This window comes from Acomys minous (assembly GCF_964271855.1).
Source record: "Acomys minous genome assembly, chromosome: 14".
Classification (NCBI taxonomy): domain Eukaryota; kingdom Metazoa; phylum Chordata; class Mammalia; order Rodentia; family Muridae; genus Acomys; species Acomys minous.
Genome location: NC_140496.1, coordinates 17,283,170 through 17,298,455, shown reverse-complemented (window position 1 = coordinate 17,298,455; position 15,286 = coordinate 17,283,170). Strand labels below are relative to the sequence as shown.

Here is a 15,286-nt window from a genome sequence, read left to right as displayed (position 1 = left end):
TGTCTCAAGAAATGAGCTAGAGGGTTAGGCAAATCATTCAGAGGGTAAAGCAATTACTGTCAACCTGGTCACCTGAGTTGGATTCCCAGGCCCCACGTGGTGGAAGGAGAGAAGCAATTCCCGTAAGTCGTCCTCTGACTACCACATGCATGCCAGCCACAAACATGTACACCCATATCATACACGCACAGAGAAATGTAAAAATTAAAGTGAAAAAGACACCCAGCATCCGCCTCCACACACATGTGGCACACATGTGTACTCACGCAATGACTAACCAAATAAATAACAAATGAGTTGAAAGCAAGGACTCAAAGACATGGTTGTGAGCTCATGTTCATAACAGTATTACTCACAACAGCCAAGAGATGGAAGCAGTTCATCACTGGCGAATGGATAAAGAAAATGCAGTATGTTATGTGCCTACAATGGGATATTATTCAGCCTTAAGAGGAAGGAAATTCTGACATATGCTGCAGCATGGATGGACCCAAGGACGTTATGCTGAGTAAAACAAGCCACTCACAAGAAGAAGAACAGCAGAACACTGTGTGGTTCTGCTGACGCGCGGGAATCCTACGTTCGTTCTCTTCTAATGACGGCCCCTATTTGCATGTGTTGGAAAAGTAGTCAGAGTCATAGAGAAAAAAAAAAAAGTAGAAGCTGGACGGCAGTGGTGCGCGCCTTTAATCCCAGCAGTGAAGAGGCTGAAGCAGGCGGGCCAGTCTGGGTTACAGAGTGAGTTCCTGGACAGCCAGGTGTACACAGAGAAACCCTGTCTCAAAAAACAAGCAAGAGAGGAGGTGGGAGAAGGAAGGAGGGAAGAAAGGAAAGAAGGAAGGAAGAGTGAGTATCTGGGGGGAATATAGCTGAGCTGGCGGAGTACTTGCCAAAATCAGGATCAAGATTCTATGTTCAACCCTCAGAACTGGGAGAGAAGGTAGAGTGGCAGCCGTTAGCAGACAGGAAGGAGATAGAGTGAGAATTAGTGTTTTGTAAGGTCATGATAAGAATTACAGAGATGGGTGGCAGTGATGATTATAATCACTGCCAACAATAATATAAATAGACTTTACACCGTCCAACTGAAAAATGGCTATTAAGGTTAAGATGGTAAATTCTGTTGTGTAATTTATCACAATTAAAAAAAAAAAAAAAGAAAAGCCAGGTGTGTGTAGAGGTGGATGTTGAGGTCTTCTTCAATCACTTAAAAAGTATTTTAGTTTTAATTAGGTGACTATGTTTGGGGGTGGGTGTGTGCATATGTGAGTGCAAGGGTCTAAGAAATCCAGAAGAGGATGTTGGAGTCTCAGGAATTATAGGTAGTTGTGAAAGTGGCTCACATTTGTAACTCCTCCTTCCCCCCTCCCCCTCCAGGGTTTCTCAGTGTAGTCCTGGATGGCTGGGAATTCACTCTGTAAACCAGGCTGGCCTGGAACTAACTCAGAGATCTGGGTGCCTCTGCCTCTCGAGGACTTGGATTAAAGGTGTTTGACACCACAGACAGGCATCACATTTGTAATCCTAATTCTCAGGAGGTGGAGGCAGAGGACCAGAAGTTTAAGGACATCCTCAGCTACATAGCAAGTTCCAGGCCAGCCCAGGGTACATGAGAACCTTTCTCGAGAAATCTTCATGGAAAAATCAGTGTGATGGCTCAGTAGGTAAAGAGTCTTACTTTACAAGCCTGGCAACCTGAATTCATTCCGAAGAACTCAATTAAAGGTGAAAGTAGAGAACCAGGTACACAGAAGTGTCCTCTGAGGTGGGCGTGGTGCCGCACTCAGGAGGCAGAGGCAGGCAGATCTCTGTGAGTCGGAGGCCAGCCTGGTCTACAAAGTGAGTCTAGGATAGCCAGGGCTACACAGACAAACCCTGTCTTGAAAACCCGAAAAGAAAAAAAAAGTGTTGGGAAATTTTGATGTTAATTACTGCTTGCTGTGTGTGACTGACCTTTTGCTTAATAAAAAGCCATCCCACCTGGGCAGGGCAAAGGAGATAGGAGGGGCTAAGAGAGAGAGGAATTCTGGGAAGAAGAAGGATCTCCACCAGGAGAAAGGAGAAACCTAAAGTGAAGAGAGGAAGGCCGCCATGGGTTAGCTGGAGGAGAAGCAATGGCTGGCGGCGTGGATGGAGAATCCAGATGAAGAACACCAACAAATATTTGGGATTATAGATGGGAGGTAGCTTGATAGACGTTATTGGAAGCAGATGGCATGGGATTGAGGCAAGGATCCCATGCCTGCCCCACTATGGGAGGTAGTTTAGAGGATTGATATCTGCCCTGCCCCGGGTTAACTAAGGCTATTTTAGAATATAACAAGTAATACAGATAATTTTTAAAAACAATAGAAAAGCGTCCTCTGATCTCCATACCCCCATTCACACACATACATACCACAAACTAAGATAAATACAACACATAATTTTATCTCCTTATTTGGCAATGTCTCCCCCATACAGTCCTGGCTGTCCTAGAACTTGTTTTGAAGACCAGACCGGCCTCAGACTCACAGAGTTCTGCCTGCCTCTGCCTCTTGAATGCTGGGATTAAAGGCATGCATTACTACCCTCAGACTCACATGCACATACTGAAAGAAAAGAAAATCATAGTTTCAGTTGTCAACTTGCTACACCTGGGAAGAAGGTGCTTCCATTGGTTTGGCATAAGGGTAAGTATGTGGAGACATTTTTTTTAAATTGTTAATTGATAAAAGAGAGGTCAGCTTCCTATGGATAGGCTGAATACAAGCCAGTAAGCAGCTTTCCTCTATAGCCTCTGCTCCAGTCCTGCTTGCCTTTCTGCCCTAACTTCCCTTCATAAGGGACTATAAGCTGTAAAACGAAATAAATAATTTCCTCTCCAAGTTGATTGTTTTCACGATGTTTGCCACAGCAATAGAAGACTAACTAAAACAGAAAAAAAAAAAAAGCTGTATTGTGGTAGTGGTGCATGCCTTCCCCCACCCCTACCCCCAGACACAGTTTCTCTGTGTACCAGTCTTGGCTGTCCTGGACTCGCTTTGTAGACCAGTTGGCCTCAAACTCACAGCGATCCGCCTGCCTCTGCCTCCCAAGCGCTAAGAGGCAGACGCCACAACGTCTGGATGGTGGTTCATACCTTTAATCCCAACACTGGGGGTCGGTAGAGCTGGATGGATCTCTGTGAGTTCAAGGCCATCCTGGTCTACCTATTGAGCTCTAGGACAGCCAGAGCTATATATAGTAATACTTTGTCTCAAAAATAGAAATAAAAAATAATAAAGCTAGGCTGAGACTGCTAGAGGGAACCTTCTCAAGAAAAGCCCCAAGTGCTTTATGAGTTCGAGGTCAGTCTAGTCTACAAAGGGAGTTACAGGACAGCCACAGAGAAATCCTGTCTCAAGGAAGAAAGGAAGAAAGAAAGGAAAGAGAGAAAAGCTCCAAGTGGATATCAGACACCAGGAGAACTTATCTGACCCTCAATGGGAAGTAGTGACAATGGAGTTCTCACTGGAGCCGAAGGAGTGAGAGGACCTCTCTCCCCTGCCTAGGAAGGACTGCTGGATCCTTCCAGAATAATCTGCTAACAGGAAATTGGGGGTTGGGGGCATTGGATTACTTATTGAGAGAGCACATGCTTAATATGCATAAGGCTCTGCATATTTTCCAGCATCTTTTTTTTTTTTTTATTGTGAGACAGGTGAAAAAAGCAAGAAGACTCTTAACGTCGGTCTATGAGAGTTGCTGCCATTGCAAATTACTGCAATGCAGAGACAAAGTTTTTGCAAAAAGGTCTTGGTTGTTAGTTTTATGGATAGAGAGCTGAGCTGCACCGGGATTACCTACACCCTTCCATCCAGCCAACCACCCTCTCTCCCTGTGGCCTGTGATGGAGACACCGAAGTAAACCAGGCAGACAAACATTCCTGAGGTAGTTTTAGTCAGGGTCCAGTGCCTCTCTGTTAGTCACTTGGCTGCCTGCCCACAATGTCGGGAGAACCTACCCTTCGCTGCTGGGTGAATGGAGTGGGTTAGGTCAGGGTAGGGGAGGCTAGAGACTGACCCTTAGTAGATATTTACCCACTTTTTCAAAAACTGAGGTTAGAGACTAGTTAAAGTGGTAAGGGTGGGTTTTAATCAGTAACAAACCATAGTAATAAAACTTTGGGAAGAAAAGAACTCGGCTTGGGTTTGTACAGAGGTGCTTTAAAAGGAGCAGTTTCTTGGTGTTTGTTAGCTGATAATTAATGAACTTAGAATTCTAGCCTCCCACAGAGACTGGGAGACAGAATACCTATGTTTCCTGATGATTGCAGGTAGTTGTGAGCTGCCATATGGGTGCTGGGAACCAAACCCTGTCCTTTCCAAGAGTAGCAAATGTTCTTAAGTGGTAAGGGGGTCCTTTGAAAAAACAAGTGCTCTTAACCACAGAGCCAACAATCCAGCCTCCTAGCCCTCCTGAGAGGCTAGATTATAAATAGCAAAATACAAAACAAAACATTGGGCTTGGTGGTGAGTCGCACACCTCTAATCCCAGCAGAGGCAAGTGTTCAAGGCCAGCCTGGTCTATAAAGCAAGTTCAAGGACGTAGAAAAACCCTGTCTTGAAAAACAAACAAAACCAAACCAAACCAAGAAAATCAACCATGGGCTGGAGAGATGGCTCAGAAGTCAAGAGTACTTGCTGCTTTTTCAGGAGACCCAGCTCCAGTTCCCAACACCCACATGGTCACTTACAACAGCCTATAACTCCAGTCCCAGCAAATTCAACGCTTTCGCTTTCTTTTGGCACCAACCACACATACGTGTTACACAAACATAGATGCAGTCAAAGCAAAGCAACAGACACACAGAATAAATCAATGATTTTATTTTTCCAAAGTGCATTGCAGGGTGTAGGGGTTCACGTCTATCATCCCAACCCTCAGGAAGCTGAGACCCAAGCATCCATCATGGATTGCAGGCAAGCCTGGCTTACAAAGTGAATTTAGGGCCACTTTGGGTTACATAATATTAAGAAGAAAGCACGGGCTGAAACATTCTAGGGGCCCAGAGCTAACGAACCAGAAACTTCTGGCTAGGATCAGAAGTTTATGTTTGATCAGGCTATTTAGGGGGATCCAATATACAACAGCTTGAGGACCATTGGCCAGTCAGAGACGTTTGGAGGGTGGGTGTGCCATCAATTAGTAACTTGGCAATAGAAGAGACCAAAGTTTGAAGTGAGGATGAAAGCTGTAGGGGGTTTGTAAGACACTTCTTCGCATGTGGGGAACACACTCTCATAGGAGACAAACCCCATTCCCACTTCGCTGCTGGTGCGCCTCTTTCCAACAGCCCAAACCTAGAGGCCTCACTGCAGCTGCAGCTTGCAGGGCCAGGGCATGAACCCAGCTGGCTCAGGTCGTGGCTCTTGGCAAGAGCAAGTACAAACAGTCCCCTTCAGCTGGGCTCGGCCGCAGCTGATCACTGCCGCGTGTAAGAGGCATACTCAGCTTTTTCGCTGCATCCTTTGAGGAACCAGGTACCAAGGCAGGGCTGAGGCGCCGCACACTGCATCGCCCGCCCAGGTTTCAGCTGCCCAGAGCCTCGTGGCTGGGAAACAGAAGACGCCCCTTAATGCTGCGCCTTAACCCCCAAATCCGGGCAGAACTACGAAGACCATAATCCCATACAAGGGAGTGCACTGCTTTCTGGGAGTGATAGTTCCGAATGGGGAGCTCTACTGGCGGGTCCTGCCAGACTGGACTACGTATCCCAGCTTGCCTGAGTGAGTTGGGGGGACAAGAGGGAGGGGTAAACTCCGGAGGATGTGAATGGGGAGGGGGCACCCGCCCCCTTCCCCCACCCTTCCCTTTAGCTGGGCAGGGGTGGGGGGAGGGGCCGGGCTGAGGCTGCAGCCGCGGCGCTCCGGGAGGGCAGGGCCAGGCAAGGGCGGGACTGGCCCGCGGCAGAAGGACTGGAGAGCGGCGAAGCTAACGGGTCCGGGCGCGGGAGGCGGCGGCGGCGGCGGCGGCGGCAGTAGCAGCTTTCTGCACGGGCGGAGGCGGCGGCAGGAGCGGCAGGCATGGCCCGCGCGGCGCCCAGCTCAGACTGAGGTGCGCGGGCGGGATGAGAGAGGGCGGGATGCGGGGCTCCCCGGGCCCGGTGTTGCCCCAACCCTCCTCCGTGTGGGCAGTGGGGCTTGGCCCAGAGGCCCAGACCCAGCGGGTCCAGCCCAGCAACTTCCCACGGGTCTGGGCGCCGTGTGGGCGGGGGTCCGATTGCCTTGGCCTCGATCTGGATCCGCGCCTTCTGCTCCCGCACATCTAGCCGCTCCCAGTTTTCCAGGCGCTCCTGTAACACTCCTTGCTGGCAGCCCCCAGCCTCACTCAGCCTTTGAGTTCTCTCTGTCCTAGTCCACACTTCGACATCCCAGGTGTTGGTACCTTCAGCCTCCTGCTCTTGGGAACCTGGTCCATCCGGAAACCCCTGCCCCACTTCTCTCAGTCGCAAGCTGTCTGCACCATCCGCTCTTAGCTTTTATTTTCTCTACCCTCCCTCTGGCCTTCCCCCCACCTGGCACTGACCCCTAGCCACGCTCTGTGGCCTAGTTCTCTCTAATAAAACCTGACAGCTTGACCTCCTTCCTACTTTGGAGAAACTGAGGCATGAACCAACCAGAAACTTGGTCAGTGTGCCCACCCTCTCTGGATGCTGGCCTGAGCCCTGTCCCTTGTCCCTCCTGGTCTTTCCATCCTTTGCCATGTAAGACCCATTACTTCCCTCCAGTCATGTCCATAACTGGATCAAACTTCCCAGCCCTGTATGCAGCTCTGGGCTGAGCTCAGATCAGTCTCCCCTGTTCCTTTGCATACATAGCCCTCTGCCCGGTGAGAAGTCTTGTCCTTTTGCTGCTTGTTCAAGTTAGCCTTTCTGTTTCTCTCTTGCCAACCGCATCCATTTCCTCCCGTTTTGCCTCTTGGTTTTCATCTGTCCACTGAGAAGGATTCAGGGCACCCTGGAGGCCCTGGGAGGTAGTCGTTCCTGACCAGTAGTAACCCATACTGGTCTGTCCACAAACGTCTAGAAACTCTTTGGCCATCCCGACCTCGTTCGTTCGTGCTTGGTGGGCTCAGAAGTCTGGGTTGAGAGAGACCCATTATGGAGACGGTGGCCCTGGACGACTGTGGTCACCATTCTAAGCTAATCTGGCTCCTGCTGCTGACTTCGGAGGGGGTTGCCCTTCTGTGAGGGATGCCCGATATGTGCTCTGAGTGCTTTGTGGAGGAAGACACTGTGCCTGTAGGCGGTGATCTCAAGTTTAGTCCTGGTCCTTCTGAGGGAAGGAGGGTACAGATTTGCTGGTATAATTCACTTTTGGTTGATTGGCTGGTTGGTTTGCCATCTCCCTTCACCTGGTTTTCCTTTGGGTCACACTTTTCTACCCCTGTCTCTAGCCTCCCAGTAGAAAGTGGGGAAGGGAAGGGGGGGGGGATACTTTTGAAGTTTGTAAGGGTCCTGAGTGAGCAGTCTTGATCTGAATCAGATTTGGGGTGGGGGGAGCTTCCACAAGCCGACGGCTCCCATGCTCGCTCCCTTCCTTGGCTGCGAATAGGATGCTTTTAACCTTGTCACTGGAGAATGGAGAAGGGAGGCCAGGGGGCCAACTGTCTGTGTGAATGTTTATGTCTACATCTGCACACTCTGCAAGCTTGCCAGGGGCCTGAGGGAGTGTTGGTGCCCCAGACACCAGTGTGGAGTTCTGTGGCATGCTGATTGATAGGCCCTAGGCACTTTTAGAACCCAAAAGATAAGAGTTAAGTTTTGAAGGCAAGGGTGGCATACGCTTGTTATGCCAGCATTCGGGATGGCAAGAGGAGAGTACAGTTTCAAGGGGCCCTAGGCTTTGTAGTGAGATCTTGTCTCAGAAACACCCCCTGCCCCCCCCCCCCCCCGGCCAAATGGAGGTTCTGTGAGACGGCTCCCGGTTAAAGGTACTTGCCAAACAAGACTGGCGGCCTGAGTTCAATCCCTGGACCCCAAATAAATTGGAAGGAGAGAGCGGACTCCATAAAAGTTGTCCTTGGACCTCCACACACAAGTCCTGGCTTGCACATCTGACAGTCATGCACACACACCCACACCCACATAGGTTTTAAAAAACAAAACAAATCCATTTGAGTTCTCCCCGTAAACCTTGTCTCAGGGTGAAGATTATTTATTTATTTATTTATTTATTTATTTATTTATTTATTTAAGGTGTGGGGGAAGCAAGGCAGCTTGAGCTCCTTCCTTAGCTTGAGTTTTTTTTTTTTTTTTTTTTAAGATTTGTGAGCCGGGCAGTGGTGGCACATGCCTTTAATCCCAGCACTTTGGAAGCAGAGGTAGGTGAATCTCTGTGAGTTCAAGGCTAGCCTGGTCTAAAAAGCGAGTCTAGGATAGCCAAAGCTACATAGAGAAATCCTGTCTCAAACTACAATCAAACAAAAAAGATTTGTGGCTTTTGTTTTTTTTTTTTGTTTTTTGTTTTTTTTGCTCTGTGTAGCCTTGGCTGTCCTAGACTCACCTTGTAGACCAGGCTAGCCTCGAACTCACAGCGTTCCCCTCCCTCTGCCTCCCGAGTGCTGGCATTAAAGGTGTGTGCCACCACGCCCCGGTGGCATTCTTAAATGTGTGTGTGTGTGTGTGTGTGTGTGTGTGTGTGTGTCTGAGCGTGTGCGTGTGGGTGCACTCAGAGACCAGAAGAGGGAGCTAGATACCCAGGAACTGGAGTTTCAGGTGGTTGTAAGACACCTGATGTGGGTGCTAGGAACCAAACTTGGTCCTCTGCAAAAGCAGGAAGTGCTCTTAACTATTGAGCCATCTCTCTAGTCCTTCAGTTCTTTTAGCAGGAGAAGGTATAGGAAACAATGGTTTGAGGAGAGGGGTGGGAAATGTATTCCTTTGATATTTCTGCAGTATACTTTGTTTGCCTCGGGGGTGTTGCATGCTTGCATTTTGTTGTATTTTAGAGACAAGGTCTGACATGGATCTAGAGTGTCTTCAGATTGGATGTGTAGCTGAAGATGGTCTTGAACCCCTGATTCTCTTGCCTCTGCCTCAGGGGTTCTGGGATCACAGGTGTGTGCCCTGATGCTGAGCTGTGTACTTGATTTTGTGGAAATTCTTTAAATGCATCTTTATTTCTGAAATACTTTTCATTTGTTCAGTCCCTGACACATAGTAGGTGCTCAGTGAAGTTGAAGTTAGAGGTTTTGTTGTTGTTGTTGTTGTTTAAGTTTTTTTTTTTTTTTTTTTTAAAAACAAGGTTTCTCTGTGTAGCTCTGGCTGTCCTGGAACTCACTCTGTAGACCAGCTCGCCTCAAACCCAGACATATGCCTTGTCTCTACCAGGCAGATTAAAGGTGTACGTCACCACCACCTGGTTTTGTTTTCATTTTAAAAAAAAGTTAATTTGGGGTGTGTGTGTGTGTGTGTGTGTGTGTGTGTTGACCCACATGTGGAGGTCAGAGGAGACTTGCAGGAGTTAGTGCATTCCTTCCCCCACATGGGTTCTGCTAGGTTCTGGTTGGAGTTGCTGGCAAGGGCCTATATCCACCGAGCCATCTTGCCTGCCTTTGTTTTTGGAGTGGCATCTTACTACATAGCCCTGGTTGGCCTGAAACCTACTGTGTAGTCCAGGCTGGCTTGGTCCTTTCATCAATCCCTTGTCTCTCTCTCTCCTGCCTGCTGGGATAACAGATTGGTACCACTGTGCCTGGCAAGCAGAGAAGCCTATGACTAAAGGGTTAGTGCTGGGTTCTTTGTATTTTCCAGGTCCTGAAATCACCTGGGGCGTTGGTTAAGGCTCAGAATCCTATTCCGCGTTCTTTGATTCAGTTGGTCTGAATTTGTATCTCTTCTCGGCTCCTTGGGGCTAACATTTTGAAAAACACTGACTTGAGCCTTTACAGCTGTGAGTTACTCCAGACAGATGGGAAATCTTAAGAAAGACTTTCTTCCACCTCTCCCCCCACAGAGGCTTGTTCTGGCCACTGTGCTGTTTGGCGTTTTTCTTTCATTCTGGTGCTGCCCAGGGTTGACTAGGTTAGTGAGAGGCCTGACTTATGGGGCCTGAGCTCTCCGTCCCACTACAACCACAGACCCATTGTTCTTGGAGAGAAGGCCTCGTGACTAAACAGGATGTTTAGGAACCAGGACGTTGGAAGAGGGTGGCTGCCGGATACAGCCAAGCGCTAACCGGGACAGACTCTTGTCTGTTCCATGTAGCTTTTCCAGACTGAGAGGATTAGAGGGTATGCTGGGTGAAGTCCTGGACAAGATGCCCAGGAATCTGGAGTTTAGACAAGGCAGAGGAATCCCATAGTGTTTAAAAAAAAAATCTATTTATAGGCCAATGAGAAGTAGATACAGATAATATAAGAAAAATGTATACAGGCAGATGGTTGATCCAGGTACAGTTAGTGAGGAACAAAAAGACAAAGTGTGGGTTACATAGCAGCCCCAGGACCCCTGAGCCCGGCCCATCTGTTAGCACAGTCCTTCCGTCAGCATCAGTGCTGCGTTCATTGAGTGCTCACTGTGTGCAGGCCCCGCAATAGGCGTCCTTGTGATCTAGGGAACCCTCATAGCAACATTGTGTCGTTGTCGTTATTTGATATGTGAAATTTAAGGTAAAATATGCAGGGCTCCGGGAAGATCCTGAAAGTCTGTGAAGAGCTTACCTTGCAAGCATGAGGACCTGAGTTCAATTCCCAGCAAGTGCAAAATAAATAAATAAATAAATAAATAAATAAATAATAAAATCAAGCATGGTAGTACATACTGGTAACCCCACTGCAGGAGATGCAGACATAAGAGGATCCCTGGGGCTTGCTGGCCAGCCAGTCTATAGTCTAATTGGCAAGCTCCAGGCCAATAAGAGAACGAGAGAGAGAGAGAGAGAGAGAGAGAGAGAGAGAGAATGAGAATATTAAGTGCCTCAAAGGAAGGTAAATGTTCTGCATACAGACCATGCATATACAAACATACCTTCATATAGATGAATTCATATAAACAGAAACAAGGAAGCAGGCATGGCAGTATATACTGCAATCTTAGTACTTGGAAACCTGAAGTCGGAGAATCATGAATTCAGGCTTAGCCTGGGCTATGTAGCAAGACCCTATCCAAAGAAACAAACAAACAAAAAAAACCCACAAGAAAAGCAACATTGAAGGCCCAAGTGAACTATACACTTCTATACTTGGGTTGAAGAAGCTTAAACAGATGTGCAGAAATAAGATTGGACCCAAAAAGGCTGGCCTGGGCCTGGAGAGATGGCTCAGTGGTTAAGAGCATTGGCTGAGCTAGGTGTGGTTGCACACACCTGTAATTCCAGCACTGGGCAAGGCAGAGACAGGCGGATCTCTGTGAGTTGGAGGCCGGACTGGTCTACAGAGATCCTAGGACAGCCAAAGGCTGCACTTCTTAGCCCGTGGTAGTTTTCCTTTTTGGACATAAGGTAGAGAGTACTGTCTTTTATGGATATGACGAGGTCAGAGAGCTACTCTGTGGTTAGGCAGAGGCCTTGCAGCTTGTTTTTGTAAAGAGGGCCTAAATTTTGTTGTTGTTCATTTTTAGGGGCTCTGGTCTCTACAGAATGCATTGGGGAAGGAAGCGCAGTTTCTTTGGCTTTCTTTGAAGGGAGAAAGAGGGGCAAGAGATAGAAAGAAAGGAGAAGGGCAGTACAAACTTTGCTTCTGAGAACTTCAGGGAATTCCTTTGATTAAAAAAGGGGGGGGGCTTTCGCTACTCGTGGTGGTGCACGCCTGTAATCTTAGCACTCGGGGAGGCAGAGGAGGCGAGGCAGATCGGATCGCTGTGAGTTCAAGGCCAGCCTGGTCTACAAAGTGAGTCCAGGACAGTCAAGGCTAGACAGAGAAACCCTGTTTCGAAAAACCGAAATAAATAAATAAATTTAAATTAAATTTAAAAAAAAAGAAAAGAAGGGCTCTCTTGGAAGGCTGGGAGATGGTGATCAGAGGCGTGATTTGGGACATCTTAAGGATCTCAGAGTGGGTATAAGTGGCCAGGTGTTAGCTTCAGGAGAGTACCATGGTCACCAAGATAAGCTGGCTGTGTCCAAATTTCCATCTCAACCTGGGGCATATGCTGCCCGCTGGCGAGGGCAGGACTGGTGGCAGGAGAAGCAGTCCCTTCAGACTCTATTAGAGTCTCTTAGAGTCTCTGAGAGACTGACCCAGAACGTGCTGGGCAAGGACTTGAGTCGGCAGGTGGTAAAGGCGTTAGTGTAACAGGTTTCTGAGCCAGCCAAGGGCAGACTGATAGGCAACATGGCATGGCTGGGTCATCAGGGGACAAGGAGAGGAGGGATACAGAAAGCAAGATAGGGCTCGAGTAAGATGTAATGAAGCCTGGGACTTGGCAGTAGTGGTGGAAAAGAGGGAACTGAGAGAGGTTACAAAGAGTCACTATCGTCTTCTGGAAAAACACTTGATTCGCTTGAGTTTGTCATTTTGATGCCCAAGTGATGAGCGTTGGTTGCTTTAGCTGACAGGGGCCACCCAAGAGAAAAGTCCTCATGAGATAATGTGTCCTACTTTACAGAAGCTCTGTGGCTACCCACAGCACTTCCAGCAGCTCCGTGAGTATTTTTACTCCTGATCTTGAACTGTCTGTGAGGTTTGGTGCTGGGGCCCCAGAGGTTCACCATTGTAATTGCAGAGCAGCTGGGGTTTTGTGGCCAGCACTATCACGCCTCTTTCTTCCTCTCTCAGCTGAGGAAGGCGGTCTCTTTCCCTTTAGTTCTCTCGGCCTCCCTTTCTTCCCCATGTCCCCTCATCCCCAAATCCTTAGCAGTCAAAGGACCTGGCCCCTTTCGCTGGGGACTTGCGCTGTTTTTGTTTGTTTGGTTTAGTTTTTTGAGACAGGGTCTCACTGTGTAGCCTTGGCTGTCCTGGACTTGCTTTGTAGACCAGGTTGGCCTCGAACTCACAGCGATCCACCTGCCTCTGCCTTCCGAGTGCTGGGGTTAAAGATGTGGGCCACCACACCCAGCTCTTGTGTTTTCTTTCTCTTTGCTCAGAATGCTTGTTAGCAAGTCTTTCTTAACCCGAGGAAAGTCTTCACTTTGTCTGCATCTACAGAATGTAGGCACTTCCTTCAGCTTTGCAGGACTCACCAGGGACTGCTGCCTATGTCCCTGGCCAGCCGTTCTCAAGTACTTTTGTTGCTTATTTATAAGTCATTATTGTAATTACAGCATATTGTCAATCGAGCGTCCATGTTGCCATCACTGCTCTCATCTCGGGCTCTAGGGCACAGCTGGGCTTTGAGCCACCCCAGATTTCTAGCTAAGCCCTGGGGGAAGCTTCTTCCTCGCGAGGAGGCAGGAGGGCAGGAACAGGGTCCACTCAAGTGGCACGCAGAAGGTTTTTTCCTGCAGATTCGCAGAACAGAAGGCTATCATTCCTGGAGCAAAGTGGTGTGTTTTTGACAATTCAGATCTCTGATGTGACGTTTTCCTGACTTCTAATACAGAATGGGGAGAGGAGGAGAAAACCGTAGAAGGGAAACATGTAATGCTTGCTTCTTTTGATGTGGTTGCTAAATTCTTTAAAGATTTCTTTTATTGTTTTAAACTACATGTATGCTTGTGGCTATGTGCACAGAAGGCCGGTGTACACACAGGCCAGAGGCTTCAGGTCCCCCAAGAGCTGGTGTCACAGTCAATTCTAAGCTGCCTAATGGGCTCTGGGAAGGGAACTTGTGTCCTCTGTAAAACCAGATTTTTTTGTTTGTTTGTTTGTTTTGCTTTCCTTACTTTGTGTTTACTTACTTATTTTTTCAAGACCAACCTGATCTACTAAGCAAGTCCAGGACAGCCAAGCCTACACAGAGAAATCCTGACTTGATTTTTGTTTTTGTTTTTTGTTTTTTTGCTTTTTCGAGACAGGGTTTCTCTGTGTAGCCGTGGCTGTCCTGGACTCACTTTGTAGACCAGGCTGGCCTCCAACTCCCAGAGATCTGCCTGTCTCTGCCTCCCCAGTGCTGGGATTAAAGGCGTGCGCCACCGCGCCTGGCTCTTTCTCTTTTGATTGGGATCAGGATACCCAGAGGCTACAGGAGGCCGTCTTCTGCTGTGTGGTTAAACTGAGCCAGGCGTCCTCAGGCAGAGGCAAGGGACCTAACCTGGGGACCCCAGGAGCAGCCCTCACTGCTCTACAGCTTTTGCCTTGAATCTCTCAGGTGGGAGAGGCCTCAGCCTCTCAGCCTTAGCAGGTCAGCAGCCTTCAGAGGGGGAAAATCAGCAACAAATGCAGATAGCTAATTGGTCTAGAGGGAAATGCTCTGGCAGGAGAAATCAACAGGTTATTTGTCTCTGTGGTTAAAGGGAATGTGTAGGGGATGAGGCTGGAAGGGAAGAGGGGGAGAAAGAGGTGGATCGCGGAAGCCATCCAGGTGAGAGGATTGAAGGGGTGAGGGGGGGACCTCCTTGCTTAGGCCGCTAGTCTAACCCCTCCCTCACAATGCCTCTCCCCCCTCCTGCCTCTCCCCACAGGGTTCCCTTGCTTTCAAAAGGAACATTACAAAAGTAAAACGCTGCATCTCTTGTCTCTGACCCCCATCCCCACCCTGTTTGAAGTACAGGGTGCCTGGGAGTTTAAAACACCAGGGGGAAATAAAAGTTTCCACGAGCCTGTATTGAAGTCCCTGGGCTGTCTACAAGAATGTGGACACCCAGATGTCTGCGTTCTGAGGGGCGACTCTTGCATGCTGGTAGTCTTGGCAACTGTTTATTTATTTATTTAACAACCCCTCCCCCTCTTTTTTTTTTTTTTTTTTTTTTTTTTTTTGGCTTTTTGAGACAGGTTCTCTGTGTAGCCCTGCCTGTCCTGTTCTGGAACTCGCTCTGTAGACCTGGCTGGCTTCGGACTCAGAGATCTGCCTCCCAAGCGCTGGGATTAAAGGTGTGGGCCACCACAGCCTGACTGGGCAGCTCTTATCTCTGCATCTGTGGATCCCCGCCATTCCTCTTGTGCCGGACAGGGAGGAAAGCCAGCTGCAGCCCCTTTGTTGGCAGTTTCCAAGCATCCCCTAGAGATCTGGGATACGGCTATTTGGTTCATGCAGAGAGGAAGCTACTCATTTTCAGGGCAGCAAAACTTTTATTTTCATAGTGCAGGGCTGAGTTTGGTAGGGTGCGCATGCAATATAAATAACCTTAGCTATCTACAGTGCTATGTGACCCAAGGCCGGTCACTCTTCCTCTCTAGGATTCAGAATCCACATGGGAATAAAGAATTTAGAGGGCTATGGAG

General features: G+C 48.5%; 1 protein-coding gene across 3 annotated transcripts in view; it reads left to right on the top strand.

Moving 5' to 3' along the window:
• Positions 1 to 2,347: 2,347 nt before the first annotated feature.
• ST3GAL2 (ST3 beta-galactoside alpha-2,3-sialyltransferase 2) overlaps positions 2,348 to 15,286 on the top strand; it is a 53,109-nt gene continuing 40,170 nt past the window's right edge. The window contains exons 1-2 of one of the 3 annotated variants that reach the window (XM_084756689.1): positions 2,348 to 2,672; positions 5,632 to 5,751. The gene's annotated coding sequence lies outside the window, so the exon portion shown is untranslated. Of the gene's footprint in view, positions 2,673 to 5,631; positions 5,752 to 5,825; positions 6,080 to 15,286 lie in introns of those variants that run through there. The other 2 variants (XM_084756690.1, XM_084756688.1) reach the window with 2 other exon arrangements.